This window comes from Monomorium pharaonis, chromosome 9 (genome assembly GCF_013373865.1).
Source record: "Monomorium pharaonis isolate MP-MQ-018 chromosome 9, ASM1337386v2, whole genome shotgun sequence".
NCBI lineage: Eukaryota > Metazoa > Arthropoda > Insecta > Hymenoptera > Formicidae > Monomorium > Monomorium pharaonis.
The window spans coordinates 6,439,225-6,461,329 of NC_050475.1; the positions used below are offsets into that span (position 1 = coordinate 6,439,225).

Below are 22,105 nucleotides of genomic sequence, written 5' to 3' on the forward strand. Positions count from 1 at the left end.
TTATTTCTTTAATGATGCATGATTTAAAATTCTTACTGATTTTATATCAGTTTACTTTTCATTTTAAATGAAAACGCGGAATGAGTAGTAACGTAAGTAACAGAAAGCCATATAATATATGTGAATATTTATTAATAATCTGTGCATAATATAATTAAAATGATATTAATGCAATTACAGGTGCGTGTGAATTCGTGGTATCAACTTTGATTGCTTAATTTGAAAACTATTATAACATTTTCATATCAGAATTTATTATTCTAATTAATCTTTAAAACCTGTTATTAAAATCTTTTGGAATCGCGAGATATCTTGTGAAATATTCTTATTTCAATATTCACAGTTTGCCAATTTATTTATCTATTATTATAGATAACATTTGGTCAACAAAATTTGTTTACTTTAGCAGCAGGTTATCGAGAGATGTTTCCGGATAGTTCGAGCGTGTAATAGTAAAACGTTATTTCGCAGAATAATAAAAGGGGTGCAGATAGGGTTGCCATCCGTCCTTTTTTCCTCGGACACTCCTTTTTAGGGCATTTGGGATCGTCCGGGAAGATTTTTGAAAGTGTTGAAAATTTGTCCGGAAAAATTATGTGCGTCCGGGGTTTCAAATATTTTAATTATTTATTTCCTTTATCGTGCTGTTTTCAATGGCACGACCACTTATTGAGCGGCTAAGTAACAATTAAATATAATAAAATTAAAATATTTAATAGACTTACAACAAAATACTGGTTTAATTTTTAATTTTAAATTTGTAGCTAATTTTTTTCATGGAATTTACAGTCAATTTAAGAGTAAATAATTTGAATCATAATTTAAATTGATGAGAAATCCAGATATATTTGTGTGTAGATCTGATTTATTTACAGAATTTGGCAGAGAAGGAAATAATTAATATTTTACAGTAAAAATATAGAATTTATTTCTTTCTTTTCCTCTTTCTTTTTTATTCTTTCAGGATTAAATGTTAATATAAATTAATATACGAAAAGAATTATTAGATTCAGCCCATTTTTTCAATATATGGACGTATACAATAATAAATAAATATTTCTTTTCTGTCTTGTTTTTGATAAAACATTCGTGAATTCCACATTGTATATCAATGTGTGCTAATGAAATTAAATAATATGAAGAGATAAGGCTACGGTGACTATATGTCCTTTAAGTCAAGTAGCTATTCTGCAGATTTATATATTTTTTAAAACTTAATTTAATTTAATTTATTTATTTTAAAAAGAGTATCGCAAATTTTTTTCTGAAAATTAGCGTTCCAGTATCTAATGAGCAAATTTTTATGAAAACAAATTTATTTTTGTGCAATATAATTCGTATCTTTCGTCAATTGTGCTTTTTAATTTTCTTTTATTAAAATTATTCAAATTAAATCCGTGTATGTTTTATTTTTTATTATTTTGGACCGATTTCATATTTAAATCAAGAATCGATTTGTTTTTAATACAGACGAACCAGTAATACAGTTTCAAATTATTAGAAAATTGCACGGTATATACAATTCTGATATATTGGGAAAAATTTTTAGATCAAAACATCGAGCCTCGCTGTGTGTGTGGCTAATCTCTTCTCGGATGCAGTGCTCATGTTTTCATGTGACATTTGGCACACGCCAGGCACGAGCCGAAGCGCTCGAGTTTTTATATTTCCCACGAATTTTCTCCGATTCTCAAGGCCAATCGGCTACTTGCCCCCTCCCACGGTTCGCTAGGCAACTCAGTATCATCGCGAACACGCGATTGGAAGGTCGCGTCATTTACGCTTCGCGATCGTGCATTTTTCTACTCGACAAGAGTCGTCTTTGTAGTGCCGCGAGGTGAGATATCGTCGCGTTCCTCGCGTCCTCGTCGATCGAGAGCGAATTTCCCCGCGGAAGGCATCGCCGGGGATGCCAGAGTCCGGCGTACGCAACGGAAAGTGTCGCGTCGCCGTCGATGTCTCGTCTTTTTGGTGTCGCGAGGCGAGATCTCGTCGTGTTCCTCGCCGTCCTCTCGTCGGTCGAGGGCGAGTTTCCCGGTGGAAGGCATCGCCGGGATGTCGAACCGAGTCGACGACGTTAATCGGCGTGCAGAGTGGTCGCGTCCCTCGCGCCCCTCTCTCCTCTCGTCTATGAGAAATTGGCGCGAAAATCATGTGAGATTTTCGTCGCGTCGCGTGCAAGGTGACGGCCATGTTGTGACGTAGTTAGTGCACAACTTCAGGTTGCACTTGACCGTCGCCCGCGTTCGCGTCGCGGCTCGTCCTCGTCTCCGTTCGGTACGCGGTCGTCCTTCCGCATCACGCGTTTCTTGGCGATTTGCGAGTTCGCGATCATCGTGGATCGCTCGCAAACGTCATCGGGGGCGCGTAAGTGTCGTGATTCGTCTAACGGGAGTGTCGGTCGCGGGACGCCCGGTGTCCGGCGTACGAAGAGTGTCGCGTCGCCGTCATTAATTGTCTCCGTCTTTTTAGTGCCGCGAGGCGAGATCTCGTCGCGTTCCTCGCCGTCCTCTCGTCGGTAGAGAGCGAATTTCCCCGCGGAAGGCATCGCCGGGGATGCCGAACCGAGCCGACGCCGTTTATAATCGTGTCGAGCGCGTGTGTGCAAGTGTGTGTGCTGTGCTGTGCGAACGCAACGGGGAAAACTTCATCGATTCATCGGCTGGTGAGTATATTTATTTATTTATTATATTCGCGGAATTAATCGGCACGTGGCGTCATTGTCCATCTAATATCTTAACCAGAATTTTAAGTGATAAATTAAATTAAGAATAAAATTAAGAATAAATCATTAAATTAAGAATAAGTTTTTAAAATTTTATTCTCTTTCAATTTTTCCATTTTTTTATCAAATTTTTAAATACTTTTTAATATTTCGATATTCTATATTTTTGATGATATCATAAGGGGATGCTGGAATGATGGTCAAATCTAATCAAGGTCGATAATATAGAATCATTAGTGCACAGCTTTAACAAAATTTTGTATATATTTCTTTTATAAATTTACAAAACATTTATTAACTCTGATCAAGTTTGACCATCACGCTGGTATCCCCTTAACTGTTTCCAATATATTTATTAAAGAATTGTATGATATACATTATTATATAATATAATATTTTTATTGACAGCACTAACGAGGATTTATCACCTTTATCGACAAATCATGAAATGGCATGACAAACAATTGAGGACACATATAGGACACATGTACAAGAGGTGATGCTGCTGCCGCTTTTAAAATACTTCTTGGTAAGTGATTTGCTTCCATAATGCACATATTTTGAAAGTGTTGAAAATTTGTCTGGGAAAATTATGTGCGTCCAGGTTTTAAATATTTTAATTATTCATTTCTCTTACCGTGCTTTTTCCAATGGCACGATCATTTATTGAGCGGTTTTAATAATGTTTATTATGTGTGATTAACGTATTCTCGTATATGTCCGGGGTTTTTGGCCTGTAAGTTCTAGTTAAAAAAATTTTAATACGGCAACTCTAGGCGCAGGCATACAGTTGTGCGTAAATGAGAATTCTTGTTCGCAACTGCCGTTGGGGGTTGGCGCGTGTAAATTTTTTCACTTCCCGATTACAGCAACTATTTATCTCTGCGGACGTTGAGGAAACGCTTTGTGGAAATCCTCGCCGAGCTTCGCGACGATTACGGATTGCCCTGCGGTAATTGAATGGATAATTGAAACGATCCTTATCAAGGCCACGGGGCTCTTATGGGGCACGGTCACGGCAAACGCAAACTCGTTCAACTGCGGCTCCTTCCTTCCTTCCTTCCTTCCTTCCTTCCTTCCTACCCACCGTCTGTTTGGACGTGCTAAGAACGTTTCCTCCAGCTCGGCAAGCTAACTGGCAATTAATCGTTTAAATATTGATTAAAAGATTTTCCTCCGTCGCGCCGCAAAGACGAGACCTGGCTGCACTTCACCGTCAAGCGTCGTCTTTCGCGGCTGCAAAATTCAATTCGCACAACAAATACCACGCCCCGTCCGTTCTTTGCGTCTTCCTCGCGCGTCTTCTTTCACGCAATTGCATGTCTATGCGTTTCCCTCTTGCAACAGAATAAACTCATTCGCGTAGAAGAGAAAGTTGTAACACACGTTGTAATCAACAAACTATAAATTTCGTTAAACGTTATAGTTCGCGCAAACGCGATAGATTTCAATGTAGCTGAGTAATGCGACTGTTCAAACAGTATCGGGCTGAAGCGGCGGGCTAACTACGCCCGGTGAAATTTATTTTATTTTTCGTACGTATCATGCCGTGACAAACGTTACGGCGCGGCGCGTGTGTTTGATTTCATATTGTTTGCACTATTAAATCCATTAACACGATTATCGCACGCGCGTCTCCATGATGGCGCGCGGATTTTGCATGACGTCGCAATCTTCTCGTTTCGAGAGCCAAATAAAAATATCGACGTGCACGAGAGCATCACTATATAAATACCTACATAAGCTATCGCACACAAAAGGCGCCCTCCTATGAAATTGAATTCCTTTTACTCCCGGCCCGCTCGCGTGTCCGTGCCGGCCATCTTTGAATTCCATGATATTTCATATAGTGTAGCAATATCCCGTTAACATCGTGAGCTGAAGCTATTGTGAGTCAACATGGCTCACTATGAATGAGCATGGAACGTCGTTTTTGTGCGTTTAAAGGGCACGTGAGATTTAACGAGCGAGCTTTGCAAGTTATTTAGCAGGCATTTAAGAATTATTTGAGTAAAGCAATTAATAATAGTTTGATTGAAGGATTATTCGTGTCGAATGTTTGATACCTACCTACAGAAGGTGATACGTGAATCATATTTCGTAAGTTCTATACTGTAAGAGATATTTTTAACTCGAGCTATCTTTTCAATTCTTTGAATAAACTAACTTCTGCAGGTTTACGTCCCGAAATCTTCACGCTTTAATATTTTATGATATGAGGTTTTTAATTTTTAACTTATCGGTTGATAAAAAAAAACTCATCTATATATACTGGAATACATTTAAAAGTATCAAAAAAAGTTGAAGATAGCTAGATTTACTAGACGCTGGTAAATAATTGATCTCCGATTTTTGTTCTGCTGAAAATAACTGAAGATTATTTACAACCTATTCGTGACTTGTACCATCCTGCTAACCGCTAAATAAACATTTATATTTTTTCAATGGAAAAAAACATGTATTTTTTCAATATTTTTTTTCTACTAAAAATAAAACTGCTTTTTACATTTCTAACTAAGCCTATTATATAAATAAATGCGTGGCAGTATCGAGTGCAAACAGTAAATGGGATGATAACATTATTATAGATATGTGCGACAATAATCGGGAGGAGGGAAACAGTAGTCGGACCATTGACTGACAAGACTGGCAATAATAAATTTTTATTCTTTTATTATATTTAAATAATCAGCTATTCAGCTTGTTACTTTTATTTCGTATATTAGAGTTATTATATGAATAATAAACGTTTATTAAAAAATTATAAAATAGCCATATCAACAGTTAACTTACATTTTATTTGTCAAATGGAACGTTGTGTGCATCCTAAAAAAATGAGAAAAAGAAATGTATATAAAAATATTGAAAATGAAATTATAAATATATTAATAGCGATGCAGCATATGCAAAACTGTAAGGCGTGGCTATTATTCGTCTGTACAACAGTATTTTAGCCATTCGATACGCGCGAGGGCCATTTGTCAGTCCCGCTGAGCATTCTATACCTTTCGAATATTGATTTTCGATTTCGCCTTCTCATTGCGGTGGCGGGGGCGGGCTGTAAATTTCTCAGGGCACACGTCGACCAGCTCTCTCTCTCTCTCGCTCTCTCTCTTTCGCGCGCGCGCGCGCGGCCGAAACGACGACGTCTCCGCGAATCTCCGGGCGTATAATTTCCTCCCCATTGTTAAACTTTCGTACCGGACGGCCATTTTGCCGAAACCGCCTGACTTTTCTTGCGACCGACCGTGCACCGCCGCCTTTCAGACCGTTGTCCGCGATGGCGGGGCTACGAAAAGGCATAATGTAAGCGGCGGGGTCACTTGGCATGCAAGGCGCGAGATAGTCGCCACCTCTGGAATTCCGTATGGATTAAGTGACCCCGCGTGCATAAGATCGCGCGGGATCGTGTACTGGGTTGTCCTCGAACGGCAGCTTGAGAGATGGTATGCAAATTGCTGAAAAGAAACCTCGTAATGAAGATTCTTGAACTCCATAATTTTTTTTACCAGCAGCAAATTAAATGTTTACGGCTACTATCTTTCTTGCCTATGTTATTGTAATTGTACTGTTCTATTTAGGTGATAAAGGTCTAAGTCCTAATTTTGAAGAGATGGACTATTCTTGTTACAGTAAGATTTAGCAGAATTAATGCATCTTTTGTTGAAAAGATAATATCAACAGCTATCTATACAGAAAAAAATGGTGTCACGAGAATTATTTACAGTACTATTTTGTGTTGGCAAAAATTAGTCTAAGAAGATAATATTTGTACGCGATTGCGATGCACTGGTTTTGGAAAGGAACAAAAATGGTAGATGTTGTAAAAGACATTCATCACAAATTTGGGAATTTTTCCAATATTTTGTGCAGGTTGCACGAGAAAAGAGATGTATTGCTGGCAGAAAATTTTGATATGCCAGGCATTTGAGAAATACCGTTCCGAGGAATTTCTTTTCTCGTTGCTGAAATTTAAACTGAAACCGATGTAAATTTGCTTTCCTTCGATTCAACTTTTATCGCGTTTCACCTACGAAAAACGAATATTACGTGGCTTACGGAGATTACGCGGCCGATTCCTTTTACCACTCTACGCTTTCGCAATAATTATTGCAAACACGTCGGTACGTGCCTGGGTTGTTATCTTTAATTTTCCTTCGCCAACCATTTCTTCCGGTCTATCTTAGCGCGCTACGGTACTCAGCGGTAATAAAACAAACAAAATAATTCATCAACGTCGGTCGGGATAAATTCCTTTCCACCATACTTTATGGCAGAAAGTGACAGAGATTAAGACATTCGATATGTATCTAATGATTTATTATTAAGATATTTAACATCGAGGTAAGATAAGCTGTGATTTTTATTTTTGTAGACAAATCGATCTGAAATTGAATTCATTTGCATTTAAAAGGATTTCTTTCTTAAATAGTTAGATTAAAAGTTCAACAGTTCGATTTTGGAGCGTGTTATAATTATATTCTTACATGTGAATAAAATGAATTGAGGTGAATGACGAAAATACGTTTCTTAAATAAATTGTTCCTCGTTTTTCTCGATACTCCATCGAGCGGCAGTATATTTGCGCAAACAACAGTCAACGATTACCGCGACAAATGAAGAACTGTGTCATTTAAAGATAAACGTAGCCTGTGTAGTAAAAGACGTACGTCGGGGACGAGGGTTCTCCCTTCTGCCATTCAGAAATAATATTATCCGCATAAAATTCCGATCCCGTTGTCGTTCCGCCGCGCCGCGCGTAAAAAGGATAAACGCCGTCGAGCTGAAGCCCCGGGCACTTTCGGACGTTGGCGACGAGCGGCTAAGCTTCGTCAAGTTCTTCCGGAGATTCCCGTCCGCGCGTCTCTCTTTTTATTTTTCTCCTCGCCCCCCCCCTTTTTTTTACCGGGGGGTACGTTTCAGTCCCGAAGGCCTGAGAGTGAGACCCTGCGAAGTAGGAGACATCGAGGTGACAACGCAATTTCGCGGACGTAACGAGGGAGAAGGTATAAAGAGATTGTCTTTCGCGCTGGCGCTTAAAAATTTGCACTTTTATGCCTCACGGAATAAAACTATCTCCACGTGCGCGCGAGCTTTACGTCTCTCCAGACGCGAGTAGGGTTGTGCGCGGCGTTTCCGTTTGATTTACGTGGTGCGCCGTCTTTACGGCCACGGAGGCCTGTGAGGCATGCAAATTATTTTGGGACTTTGTCGCGCAAATCAATCTAAAAGATTACGGACAAGTCTCTTTCTGCGGGAGTAAAAGTGATCTGTTGCGCATGCAAGGAATACGTAATATTACACACTCATTTATTTCTTCATTTTTTTATCTTATGTTTATCTTAGGGATATTTTTAATATTCACTTTAAGGGTACGTCGTTAATTTTTCCATCGATCTATAATTTTGCAGATTTGTATCCTTTAATCTAATACTTCAACTGTTCTCTTGACCTGCCTTGCTATAGATTGTCCCTGATTATCTCAATTTTAACATTGTCCGTTTCATAAAATCAGCGGTTGAGTTTAAAATATATGATTATATACACGGATATGGCGATTAGCGCATAAACGACATGATTTATTGGATTTGATGTTGAAGAGCTGTGAAGCATCGAATGAACTATTAAACGTTCATGTCTCGTTTTACACGTTATCCTATTGCGACATTACATAAATAATATTAATAAACGTCATGAAATATGCGACGCTGCATAAACTCGAATTGAATTACGGTGAACAATTTGCATCGGAAATTATCTCACGATTCTTTACTTCCTTATAAATAGATGAAATATGTCCGTGTTACGTGCGACTTATTATTGTAGCAAAAACAATCCCGCTTTTCCTTTTTTTCGTAAGTGTTTAGTTTGTGATTTATCAACAATAAGCAGTTTCTACTTTTATCTTTTACAGTTTTAGTAATCGGATTTACATAAAAGTGAAATACGTTTATCAAAATACGTATAATACATAAAAGTGAAATACGTTTTAACCAAAAATAGCTATTGCTGATTTAGAGATTGTGAATAAATCACGAGAACACGTTTTAATTGAACAAATCTTGATTTCTATGATAAAATATATATTGCCCTTTTATTTTATTCGTGATATATGTCGTGATCTTCTCTCTAAATCTGAATTAGTGAAATCTTACTCTTTTGTACTATACTGACATATTTTCTATATATAATTAAAAAAAATATTATCTGTTTGAAATAAGTATTATTAATTTTTTGTAAAATATCTTATTGGTATTCAAATAACTAATTAATTGATTCAAGTCTGTCCTTAATTCTTTTCCGTTAGTGCACTTATAATTGTGATCATCAATGCAGATTTCGATTAAGAAGTATGACCCGAATCATTATATTTTCACTGAAAAACATGCGTCACTAATTGATACAATCATAATCATAAATATAGCGCTGAAGATTATTTGTTGCCATTCAGTGAATAATATACCGATTTAGAAAGTTTTTTCGATCTATCCACAATATCCGCTGAACGGTCACACACACACACACACACACACACGATATTGACGTTTTTGTTTTTAGAAGCGGACAAAAAGTGTTCTCGTTTACTCGTGCTGTATACCCCGAATTCTATCTGTCCTCCCCATTTCGCGAGCCGCGCCCCGAACCGCAAAATGGATGAACGAAAGATCGAGACGTAGGGGTAAAAGCGTTGCGCCTATACATACAGCGTGCGCACAGATACAGCCGTGCACGCGTATGTATACCTACCCTTTGGCGCGGTGCTTTGAAACGCACCGGCTTTGCCGGGGAGCATATTCCGTACACGCTGACTCGTGCACTTTCCTGTTTATCCTGCGCCTCCCCGGGGTGGGTCTCGGGGCGCATCGACTTACGGGCCCGACTTCGTGTCGAGCTTCCCTTCCACTTTCGCATACATATGCACATACGAACACATACTTTTTCCTTTCCTACTCTCCCCTCCCTCCCCCCCTCTCTCTCTCTCAATCTTTCTCTCAATCTCTCGAAGATCTCGAAGTTGATGACAAGCAAGGGCGGTTTTGTTTGAGCAGCGAGTTACCTTTCTCGCTTGGTGGTTTCCCATTGAGATGCTGATGAAATCTGACGATCCGCGAACTTCCCAGGACGTTGCCGTTATCCGTGACGGCGACGTCGGCGACGTTGTGACGCTACTTTCGCAGCTTTTAACCGCGGATTGCGCCTCGAGCCGATTTCTCGCAATCGCGAACTTTGCGAGCTCCAATTATACCTCAGGTTCGCATTGTATCTTCGCCGAACAGGCGCGCGTACACTGAATTTAAATTAATAAACTTTTAATCGCGTCGCACCGCTCGTAAATTTACATGTCGGAAAATTATGGATGTATTAAGTGACAATAGGAACTGCGATGAAAATATGGACTTCTCGTGATGGAATGGGCGTCATACCAAGCATTGAGAGAATAATGCTGTTCTATTAATCATAGCTTCTATGGCCAACACACTATAATAAATATAATTAAAACTAAATAATGAAATAAAAACTTAAACATAAAAATAATATAATAATTAAAATAAAAGAAATAATAAGTATGTATATATTTTTTTAAGTACATTTACAAAAACTACACCTTTAAAAACATTTTATTATTAAATAAATATATACTTTAGTATTATTTTTTTTATTTAAAGAAATATTTTACAAATTTGTAAAGAAATTATTTTATATTTACTAATATTTTCTTAAAATATAGTAAAATAAATTGTAGAATAAATACATTGACTTGATAATCTCAAATTTTTTTCCGAGTATACATATTTGCATATTTTTCTTTTTTTAATTGTATTGTTATTGTATGATTTCTTTTAATATTAAAATCTCTTTTTCTCTGTCTTAGCCTGGGTACTTTAGATAAGCAGTACATTATTTTTGGCTTACACAGCGGTTTGTATCAAAATCTATTGTGAGTAAACGGAAATGCTTGTCCGTTATAGCATGATAACGACTAGATTTGTCTTATTGTCGACGAGTTTCAGAAAATATGATATCCCCAAGAATAGTTCGTAAGACCAGATAACAATCACTGGGGGACGTAAGATCTCATGGCGTATAGTCAATAACAATCCGACTCCACTAACTTGTAGCTCTCCAATTATGAATCTTTAGGTCTTCACGATTTTTACTTGCTATGACTTGTTAATACGAGTATTGTTGCGCGTGCAGGTTTGTAATTGTCGTCTGGAATTATGCACTATAACTATCGATGATATCTCGATGACATTTCCGTTCATGCAAAAAATACGCTGATTTGCATTGAGTTGTTAGTGGGTCTAAATATTCTTCCGTGTAATTCCCGACAGCTTGATTAATTGGAGCTGAATAATTAATCTCGGGTTATCTTATTAATCACGAAAGGGGCGCATTACCTCGCAGACGTGACTATACACTTGAATCCCAGTGAAATTGTTATGGACATTACGAAATTTATATTTGCGATTATATGTTATTTTTTGTCGATTTACATATATAATCTTTTTTTATTATTATCAAATATTATTTATTATTTTGTAAATGTTAAATAATAAATCTGAACATAAAGAGGACAAAATCTAGAAATAATAATTGAAAAGATTTAAAACTTATTATTTTTTGAATGTTGCTAACATTTATGTATTGTACAGCATAATTTATAAAACAATGTTTTCGGTATATTAATTATACTGCATGCGTCTATAAGTGAATGCTCCATATACATACGTCATGGCTAAAACGAGAATTGTGTGTGCCGTCAAAATGCTAAGAAGTTTGATGCACGAACGGAGTTTCCATTGTGATGGAATAACTGTCTATTTATCAGCAGCGAGCGCAGACGGTTTGAAGTTCACGCGGGGTTCGACATTTCGGTGGCACTATAGGCAATTAATTAACATTGCGAGTGGCTGATTAACATATTATCGCCGTAAGACAGACGGTGTTGCAGGTTTGAGGGATGAGGAGAGAAGTGGAGAAAGAGAGAGAGAGAGAGAGAGAGAGAGAGAGAGAGAGAGAGAGAGAGAGAGAGAGAGAGAGAGAGAGAGAGAGAGGGGGGGGGGTAGAGGGGACTGCGCATAGAGATTGCGTGGTTTGAAATTTCGTGTTGAGAGAAGAGGAGGAATGAATGAGACGAGGTTTCAGGCTTGCTTAAACGAACAGCGGAAAGATAGGGGGGAAGAAGGGATCGAAACCAGGTTGGTTAGCGGAAACAGTTAGATAGTGGGAGAAAACGAAAGAGTACGAGGGGCTAAGTGGAAAGGAGTCCTAGAGCACCCCTTCAGACACGTTCGACTATTAATCCCGTCAAGATTCGGAAAGGTGCGGGTGACTGAAGCCACTTGCAACCCCTTCTAAAAACGTTTGAACGAGAGACTTCCAGTCTCTCTAGTGCAGTGTCTTCGTAACAAGGACGAATTCAGCTCTCGAGCTGGAGACAGACGGTATCCCTCTGGCATGGCACCACGTTCTTCTTTCCCATTTCGCCGTATATGTTCCCTCTTTCATCCTGCGAAGAATCGTGGACGGAGGTGGCGTGATTAAAACAAAATTGTCGTCGCACTTTCGCCGCGTTCTCTCACGTAGACTCGCGATGCCTGTGCTAAAAGGGAGCTTTCGCAGCTTTTGCACGTACACTTTTTTCCAATCTTAATTGCTTACAATACAAAGTATTTCAAGAAACATTGATTTACTTCTCACTAATAGTAGTCACTTGAGATTAATTTGTGTATGTCATTTTTCATTTTTATTTTATCTAATAATCTGTTATTGTGATATTTATATAAAAATTATAATTAAATTTTATAATTTATGGAACATACAATTGAAGTTACTTCTGTGATACAAAAATAGTATATATTAATTATGCTTATTTTTATCTTGTAGGTGCATATAATTATATTTATTTTACTGTACACCAGGCAGTTGTAGTTGTTTAACTAAATATTTTAATTATATAATTTTTGTAAGCATAATTACATTTTATAAATTTTATTATTTCAACTTTATTGTTGTTTATACACAGAAAGAATAGTTTTGTTAAAGTGTCGAAAAATTTATATGTATATTTATATGTATATAAACAAATGTAACAATAATTTTGTTGAATTATTAAAATAATTATATAAAGCATTTGAGCGTGATAAGCAGTGCTGCAAAAAGTTTTGACAATCTAGCGACACAATAGCTCTAACAGAATTATTTTCAGATCTGTAGCTAAATTTTTAAATATTTTGTATCAAAACCATTCTCTTTGTATATTTGTGTGTTATATAAATTAGGAGAACAAAAAAGCTTATCTCTTAAGTAAATTTTTAATTTAATTATTCGACATGAATTTAATTATTTTGAATTACTTTATGATGTAACATTAAGCTCTCAGGAAGAAATGCGAACTTGTCTCTCTTGAGTGCTTTCTTTTTTATCTGTCGACAAGAGAGCGACAGTGTTGGCATGATTAAAACAAAATCGTCGTCGTCGCGTTATTGCCGGTACCACGTTTTCTGACGAATTGCAACGGAGATTCGTGGAGGAAATTCCGCGCCTCCGGCTAGGCGAGGGGCTGTGTGATTTATTGCGAACTCCACATAATGCTAGACGATACAGAGTTCGTTCGTTTTAATGTCAACGTTTCATTTTATGGATGCATGCACCATATTAAGAATAATGATAGAGTAATATTGTTATATATAAATATTAATACAAATGCATTGAAAGTAACATAAGTAAAACTTCGATAAATAATAATAACGCAATTTACGAAAGAGAAATAGCCTGAAATATTTTACTATCTAATATTGAGAAAACCTGATATTATAATATGATATAGTATCTGTAATATAACTTTGAGTGATTACGTGTTTAATTGAATAATAACAAGAGTTTCAAGTTTAAGAGTTCAAGTTTCCATTACGAAAACGTCTCGTTTAATAACGTTTGTAGGAGTTTATTAAAATACATTGTTTCATTTTGCGTTTCGTATGCTTTGATTTGTCACTCCAATATATTTGATTTACGATATTTTTACAAAGCAAAATAATACCAACTATAATGGAAATTTGTTGAATAAACAGAAAATAGCACTGAAATATGCCACGAATGTTGTATTATTGATCAACGACAAGTGGTAGCATGCCGAGCTGGTTCGTTTTAACATTCCGTTCGACTAGTATTTTATTACAATTCTTGTTGTAAGTATAGTGCTTAATTTTGCTTTGTAATAAATTTAAATACGCCAATTTGGCATGTCTTTATCAAGATATTTGAAATAAAAATTTTATTATCAAGTGGGTTTTAAATGAAATATTAATATATAAAATATATTTCTGTTGCACATATAATATATGCTACAATAAAATCAAAATAATTATATAGTCGCCTGTTTAATTGATCGAAATTAATTTTAAAATATCGTTTATGCTCAAATACCTGTATTACAATTTTTTAAACATTTTTTAAGCACGAATAAGCTTTGCAAACAAATTGCGCTTAACTTTCTGCGATGGTTTGGTTGACGCTGAGCAAGAAGTAAGATCGGAAAACAGCTAACGTGTAACGGGTAAAAGTTGATGACGTGAAGAACATTAAATGTAAGGAATTGGTTGTGGAAGTAAATATAATATTTCCATGGTAGAGTGGTTTATCGGAGTGCCGTTGCGATATCTATATCTCAGACTTAGCACGCTATGATTCTATAGTACATACACCGCGTACATCGTGTTACCTACATTACCCAGAGACGTTTGCAGATGTATGTTATATACACAAATAGTTATGCCTGCACGTACGCGAATGCGAAACATCGTCGACCCTTTTAGCTAAGAAACCAATAGAAGAAAAACGTTTTCCTTCATCACGATAGTCTTTCAATTACATAGCGTACAAAATACAAAGCTTTCTACTGATGATTAAATTAAGAGATTTTTATTAATTTTTAAATTTATTGATCTTTAAATTGTAAATTTATTAGCGTTCTGAGAGTAATAAAATACATTTATGTTGGCATTGTTGATGAAATGATGGGGATGCCATCGGCATTGTAAACGAAACCGCAAACAAACCAGGAAATGCGAATATTTTTTTCGTCTCCCGTCAGTATCCGTCTTTATCCGTGCTATCTCACCGTGGAACCATCTACGATGCTTAATGCGAATGATCTGGTCGTACTTGGTTGCAGCATCTAGAATGTCCCACCGATGGGTTACGAAGGAGCGAGACGGATAGAGCGGGATTCTGATAGAGCACCGGAGGAAGGGAGGAGGGCGTGAGAGAGGACAGAGAGATCGAGGATGTCGGGTCGCCACAGGGGTCGCAGTATGTAGGCTAGTTGGTAAAGGCAAACGCGAACAATTTGCCGTAATAATCCGATAACTGATAATATTGGCAATTTGGCCGGGAACTAAACGGATCTCGCGGAGTGCCGCTGCGTGCGTTATCTCGATTATTGTTATTGTCCGTGATCGTTAGACAGAGAAGGGATTCGGACTGTCATAAATAAGTATTCGACTCTGCGGATGTCTTCGCGCTTTCCCACTATCGTCAGTGTCTTGTTATCTCTGAGCTTCTTTCAGAAACAAAGCGAAACGTGCGTATATGTGTGTGTTTAATTTTACAATATTTTGCGAAGGTTAGACCGGATAAGATCTGATTAATAATGTGTAAGAAACATTGATATTTTCAACGCTTTATCGCTCAGTAAATTTGTTATGAGTACACAAGTACATTTTGCACTTACATACTTTAATCTAGTTACTATTTTATTTAATATGCGTCAGAGTTGTGCATCGTAAAATTCGATACTCTAATTCGGGCTTATTACTCCGAGGTACGATGAGCGAGCTAGGAAAACTAATGAAATTACTGAATCAGCAATAATGAGAACTGCTTTGCCCGTGAACTAAATTAGTTGGCAATAACCGTGTCGATTTATTTACTTGATTATACGCTGGAAGCATTAGATATGCAATCGGGTTATTCGCTTTATGACATTACACGTCGTAACGTTCTTCTGACATGTTTAAAAAAAAAGACTGAATTTATAACGAAACAACGATGAAAGTAGAGGAGGGAAAAGAAGTAGGAGGGCAGACTACATCGGGATATAAGTGATTAAAAAAATGAATGAATTGCCACTGCCGGAAATGGATCGGATTTGATTTGATTTGATCCTTAAATGCAAAATCTACGTAATGCCAAATGCCGACTGTCGGTTCGCGGTGAAGTCAATCGGATTGGGAAAATTAACGAAACAGGTCAATTGACGTTCGGACGGAAGTCCGAGATCCGCTTTGCGCAACGGGAGGGGGAAAAGCACATTACGAAATATCTTCCCCTTGGCATATCGTCCTCACCGATGTCTGTCCATCAGCGGAAACGGAACGAACCACACGAACGCGCGATCATCTCGAGGAATCTCGACTCCGACGGCGCGGCGAGACGTGCAGCGTTCGAAGTTTGCCGGAAGTGGTTTCGGGGGTGATTGATTTCCCACATCGACTCGTCGGCGCGCACAGGGATGGATTCTAAAGGGGTGGAGGGCGGACGAGCGAGCGATGCCGCGATCGAGATTCTGCGGGTTGGCCCGCGGAAAATTGTTGCATACACTGGAGAAAGAGAACAAACCAACTGATTAATCACAGTTGACGTTCATTAATCGACAACAACTTATATCACGTTAATGCTGCGGTAAGATAAGGCGAATGAGATAACTTTTTATGGCATAATTTGGGACTTTATCATCGAAAGAGAGGGGCGTATCCGAACTTATCGATCAATAGGGTGTGCGCGCAACTTTTAATTCCCATGGATGTTTGTATTTCTATAATATGGATCACAGAAATCTCTATTTACGATGAAATCTCATTAGAACGAAGTCCGTCGCGTATACAAAAGCATAAGGCTGTTCTGAAATTGATTTCTATCGATCTATGCGTATTAACGTAGACACGTTGATTGACAATATAATTGAATATCGAGAAGCTCGAATCTTTTTGTTTTTTTTTTCTCTTCGATAGTAGTCGTAATGGAATTTATGATTTTCTACAACTCTAGCGACCGAATGGAAATGTTAAATGTAATCGTGACACTCAATCACTTGAACAATTTAATCATTTTTTTATGTAAGTAAGCTGTCGATTTCACGCCATAATTTTATATTTAAAAAGATGTTACTTCTTCTAACCTGAAATGCGTTAATTTTTTACTTAGAGGATGGCCCCCATATATGATATACAACTTTGTTTTTAGATAATATTTCTTAAACAAAAGTCTCAAAATAAAATTTTGAAAACAAATGTAAATTAGGAGGTGTCTTTTATCAGTTGGTGTAGTTTTTATAATACTATTTTATATATTGTTATAATTAACGTTTTTGCAATATAAGCAAAAATAAATGTCTAAGAATTTGTGTTCTATAATTTGCATAATAGGTAATAACAAAATTCAGACACGATTTTGTAATGGAGTAATTAACTATAAAATAAATTGATTAACTAAGTAATATATTTCTGTGTATTAAATAATAACATTTATAAAATGAAAAGATTGTAATTGAATATTTTAAAAATAAAAGTACTATAAAATGAAAATAAACAATTTATTCAAGAAATAGGCAATTTATTTGAAATAATATTATTTTCTGAAAAAACTCATCTATGATCTGTTCTCAGTAATAGAAATATATTCTCAGTTTATGTTCCAACAATTTTAAGTTTTATATTGTATTATGGAAAAAATGCGAAAAAGCAAAATATAAGTACAATTGTTTTGGGAAGTTACAAGTTTTATAAAATGATTTAATATTGTCAATAATATGTTTACTGTGCATTAAACTGTGTGCAACTTACAAAAGAAAATTATGCAAATTTTAATCTCGCTTTTGAAGAAAGTGGTTTTAGTAGATTTTATATAGAAATTTCCCCATCTATAAATGTATAAACCACAGATTTTCACTTATATAATTATCTAAATATCTTATTAGTATTAACACAGTTTAATATTTATAATAATTTTCAAGAAATAACAGAGTGCCGGTTTAGGACTTATGCTAATATTGACGATTTTGTGATTTAGTAAGTAAAGAAAATAGAACTTATTTATATATAATTGATTTGCTAATCTAAATCCAGTATAATTTTATTATTTTTTTATCTGCGTAGCTGGTATTATTAGAATGATGTTGTTAGAATCTTTGTCTTGTCAGAATCTCATTAGAAATTATATTAAATTATTCTGCTGAGTCAACTCGGTTATTTTACGTAATTTCCTATTTTATATTTCCTGTCGAGAAAATATCGGAATATCTTGCTACTAGAAACGGTACGAATATATACACATGTATATACCGCTAGAAGAACAGAAGATTAAAATCCGATAAGTTCTAAATGCAATGCTGGAAATCCATTATTGTCGATCCGCTAATCCATTAGATGAACTGTGCGATCGAATATACTGCAGAGAATAAACGTTGAAGAACGTTGATTAAAGAAACCGATCTCTCAACAGTTTTAATTTCTCATTTGTGAAAACGTTATTCGTAAATACATGTCGGGCTTCGCCGTAACTCATTTATGAATTAGTTCATCGATATACATAATCTAGACGTATGAATCTTTTAACGTGTATCGCACTCGTCGGAGAGAATTATACGGAACGCGTTGCGATTTAACGGATGCTAATAACGATCAAGAAACAAGCGTCATCGATTGCAATAATCCCTCTCTTGAATGAAAGAAACGTCCTGCGTGGTTCGAAATCAATTTATCGATGTCGTTTCGATATCAGCCAGTCCTCCCGTACGCTCCTCGGTTGTGCACCGTAGAACGAGAGAGCGCCGAGTGGCAGGTAGCGAGTGCAACGAATACCACCGTCGGCCGATTCACCTGGCGCAGGCGCGCCACATTCCGCCTCGCGCCCACCCCCCCGAGCTACCCCTGTCCCCGAGGGAGAGCCGACGGAGACGGCGGACTCGTTCGACGAAGACGAGTCGAGTTTTGGGTGCGGGGTCGACTGACAGCCGAACCGTGCTTCAGTCGGCCGGCGAACTCGCGTGCCGAGCCTTCGCGCGTCCGCTTCGACGGGGGTTACTCCCTCTTTCTCTCTTTCTCTCTCTCTCTCCCTCTGTCTCTCTTTTTCGCGTCGCCCGCCCTTCGGTGCGTTATACCGGCGGCATACCGGCGCGTACCAGGACGTTCTCCGCCCTAATCCAACGTCTGGCGAACGGGGAAGTTTATTCCCCCTTTCTTCCCCCGCTTCGCAGCGGAAGAAGCCTCCGGATGATCCGTCCTAACGTGGATCGTGGATACTGACGGGAGAGGAGCGCGAGCGTGGATGTTTCGCCGCCGTGATATCGCGAGCGTTCTCGTGGACGGACGATGACCTGACTCGGGAACTCGTCGTCGTCGTCGTCGTCATCGTCGTCGGTGAATAGTGCACGAAGTGTCGGATTCGAGGAAGTGAGTGGTGCAGTGTGCGCGCGCGAAATGTTCAGGTCGTCGTACGGTGCTCCGAGGAAATATCTCCGAGAACCGGCTGGCCGGCGGACGTAGTCGATGATTGAATGTCTGCGGCGAGCGTAAACGTTTCCGCGAGGTTACCCCGGCCAAGTTACTTCGGACGCCGAGCGTGAAGAGCACTGGAATCGTGCATTAAGGCACTCCGCCGAGGCTCTGTCGGGTGTCGGAGGGAAAAAAATTCCCCGGCGTCTCGAACGGCATATCCAGTCGTTTCGGGAGCAATGTACCGATGAGCCGGTGAGGAAGAAGCGTCGAAAGATCAGGACATTGCTATTCGGAGTTTACCGGAGAGTGAGCAGATAATTGGCAAACTTTCGCGGAGGACACCATCGACACGGGCCCGAGAGGGGAGGAGTAGAGAGAGAGGAAAAAAAAAAGGGGGGATCGCTCATCGCGATCCGCCCCACTTGCTCCGTCACGTACGAGATTAAGCAAGCTCCCGGTCAGCAAGTTCGGGACGCGGGTACGTGACGAGTCATCCGTGAAAACATATCAGTGGAATATCAGTGAAAACGGTGCATCGCACGGTCCGTCCGAGATTCGTCACGTATCATATTGGTAAACGTTCTCGGCAGGCGCGTGTGTCGTTAATTCGCGTAAACCCCTCGGCGCGATCGCGGAAGATCCGGGGGGAGGGTGAGGTTCGAGTGGAGAACGGCGACGTCTCTCTCTCTATCTCTCTCTCATTTCCTTTACAAGCGAGAGCAACATATCATCTCTCCGTCGCGAGAAATATAATATAGTGCCGTGCGCGCGTGAGTTCTCGTGGGCTTTACGAGCGCGCGTGGGATCGATAGTCGCCCGCGATAGCCATCACATTTTTCCCGACGGTCCGCATTGTTTCGCCGGACGGGGAGAAAAAAAAAAATATGCCATCTCCCGCCGGCACGAGTGCCGTGGCGCGGTCCGCAAGTGCGCCGGCAAGTAGTAGAGGCGAACGTTAGTCCCGCCCGATACGAACCCGCGTGTTCGGGGCGACGATCAGAACTCGCTAAATGCGGTATACGAAACCCGACCGGCTCTCCTGTCGTGCACGCATTGCAAGGGACCACTATTAATTGGAATTCAATCTTTGCGACGGTCGGTGTAGTGTGGGTGAAACGTTCGACTGAATGGAACTGCGAGGATCGAAGCTCGTTAATTAAAGGTCGACGGCGAGTCGAGGCGAGGAGCGCGAGCCACCAGGTAAATATTTCCCGAGGCCACATGGCGAGATCGCAATTTCACGCTGCGCCATTTTTCTCCGTCTTTGTCACGGCGATGGGAAAGAGAGGAAAAGGAAAGAACGAAAGAAAGAAAGAGACGGACTCGGACGTTTTTTTCCGAGGTGTCGTTCCGCGTTAATCCGTGAAGGGGAGAGGGAAGGTGGGGGGAAAGGAAAGGACGTGATTTTTCTCGAGAGCAGCGAGAATTCGTTCTCGTTTTCAACGTCATCGTGCATCGGCGGATCGCATAAAGTTCCTTCGCGGAGTCTTACACGCAGGAGATACATACTCTCTCTCCAGACAAGACGATTCGTAAGGGCAGAAAGGGAGGCGGGGAGGAGATAGGGGTGGGAAATCCCCTTTCGTTCTCTTCCGCGTACGAATTTCCGGCGACGTACGTTTACGGCTTCCGCGATCGTTTCGCTTCACGCGAAATTGGATTATCGACCTACTGTAATAGTCCTCCAGCACCTTCTCGTCGGCGGACAAGGACACGTGCTCAGGATTGTCCTCCTTTCAATTATGTTTTCCAAGTTCGCGAAACACGGGCCGCGAAACAATCGGATTTTCGCGATGAAGATCAAGTTCTGCTGGTTTTCCTTTTTTGCCGCAAGCACACTCGATTACATTGTTTACCTTCGATAATGTTTCTTTTTCATTAAAAAAAGAGATTTCCTTTCTTTGCGAATAAATTCTATTTTATTTACTATTTATCGAAATAATTTTTTTTCATTAATAACTGTTTAAATTTATATTTATATAGTGTGATTTAATTTTTTATTTTTATTTTGGTTTCGTAATTTATTTCTCACGTGCGTGCGATGGAAAAATTACGCGAGAAAAATATGCCCTCATCCGACTGACGCGGAGCTGCTGCGACACAGGATCTTCTATTCTACTTTCTTTTTTTTCGCGAATGTATAATAAATAGCGTTTTATTGGTGGCGCATGCTCTCTCTCGGAACGTGACTCTATCAATAATACCGCGATACAAATAATACCGTCGTTACCGCTCGAAAAATGGTTATACGAATCGCTCGGGATTTAGGCGGGGTGGGAGGGGGGAGCATCATGTCGAATTTATTAGTCGCGTCGGAATATTTCCGTTCGCTTGTTCGTTAAAGAGCGCGCGAAATTGGCGGCTGGTCAATTTTATTAGCCCCGAACGACGGCGGATTCGATTTGGCGCTTTGTTGATACACTCCTAGTGATATATTCCTCGTTTTTTATCTCTTCCACTTGTTTTTTTATATCGGCACAATTGACTGACGGAGTGGCATTCGACTGCCGGTCACGAACGGTAATAGACGTGATCAGGATTTTATCAGGTCAGTAGTGATAACGCGGCGAATCTTCCCTACCGCGATACGCGGTGGCCTATGAAAAAGCGTAGGTCAGGGTCGAAAGTCTGACACGAGCGTCGTTAAATTTTAGGATTTCCCAAATTTGAACTGTCGATGTACGGGATTAATTTGCGGCAACGATTCCGCTGGCGTTAGATTACCGTTTCTGAATATTGCGGACAGGGGGATTCGCTAATACATATTCCGAAAGTATCGATCAGTATATGAGAATTTATGCCGAGAGTTTGGCGGTTCTCCCGGAGCTTTTTCCATCACGCGTCACCGTTAATTGCTAAATGTGCTAGAGTAGGGAAA

The 22,105-nt window shown here is 39.0% G+C and overlaps 1 protein-coding gene across 3 annotated transcripts in view; it reads left to right on the top strand.

Moving 5' to 3' along the window:
• The window catches only part of LOC114255235, a 248,212-nt gene that overhangs the window by 143,493 nt on the left and 82,614 nt on the right, over window positions 1-22,105 (top strand). Inside the window, exon 1 of one of the 3 annotated variants that reach the window (XM_036292152.1) lies at window positions 18,700-20,427. The exons of the other annotated variants lie outside the window; for them this stretch is intronic. The gene's annotated coding sequence lies outside the window, so the exon portion shown is untranslated. Of the gene's footprint in view, window positions 1-18,699; window positions 20,428-22,105 lie in introns of those variants that run through there. 3 annotated transcript variants of the gene reach the window in all.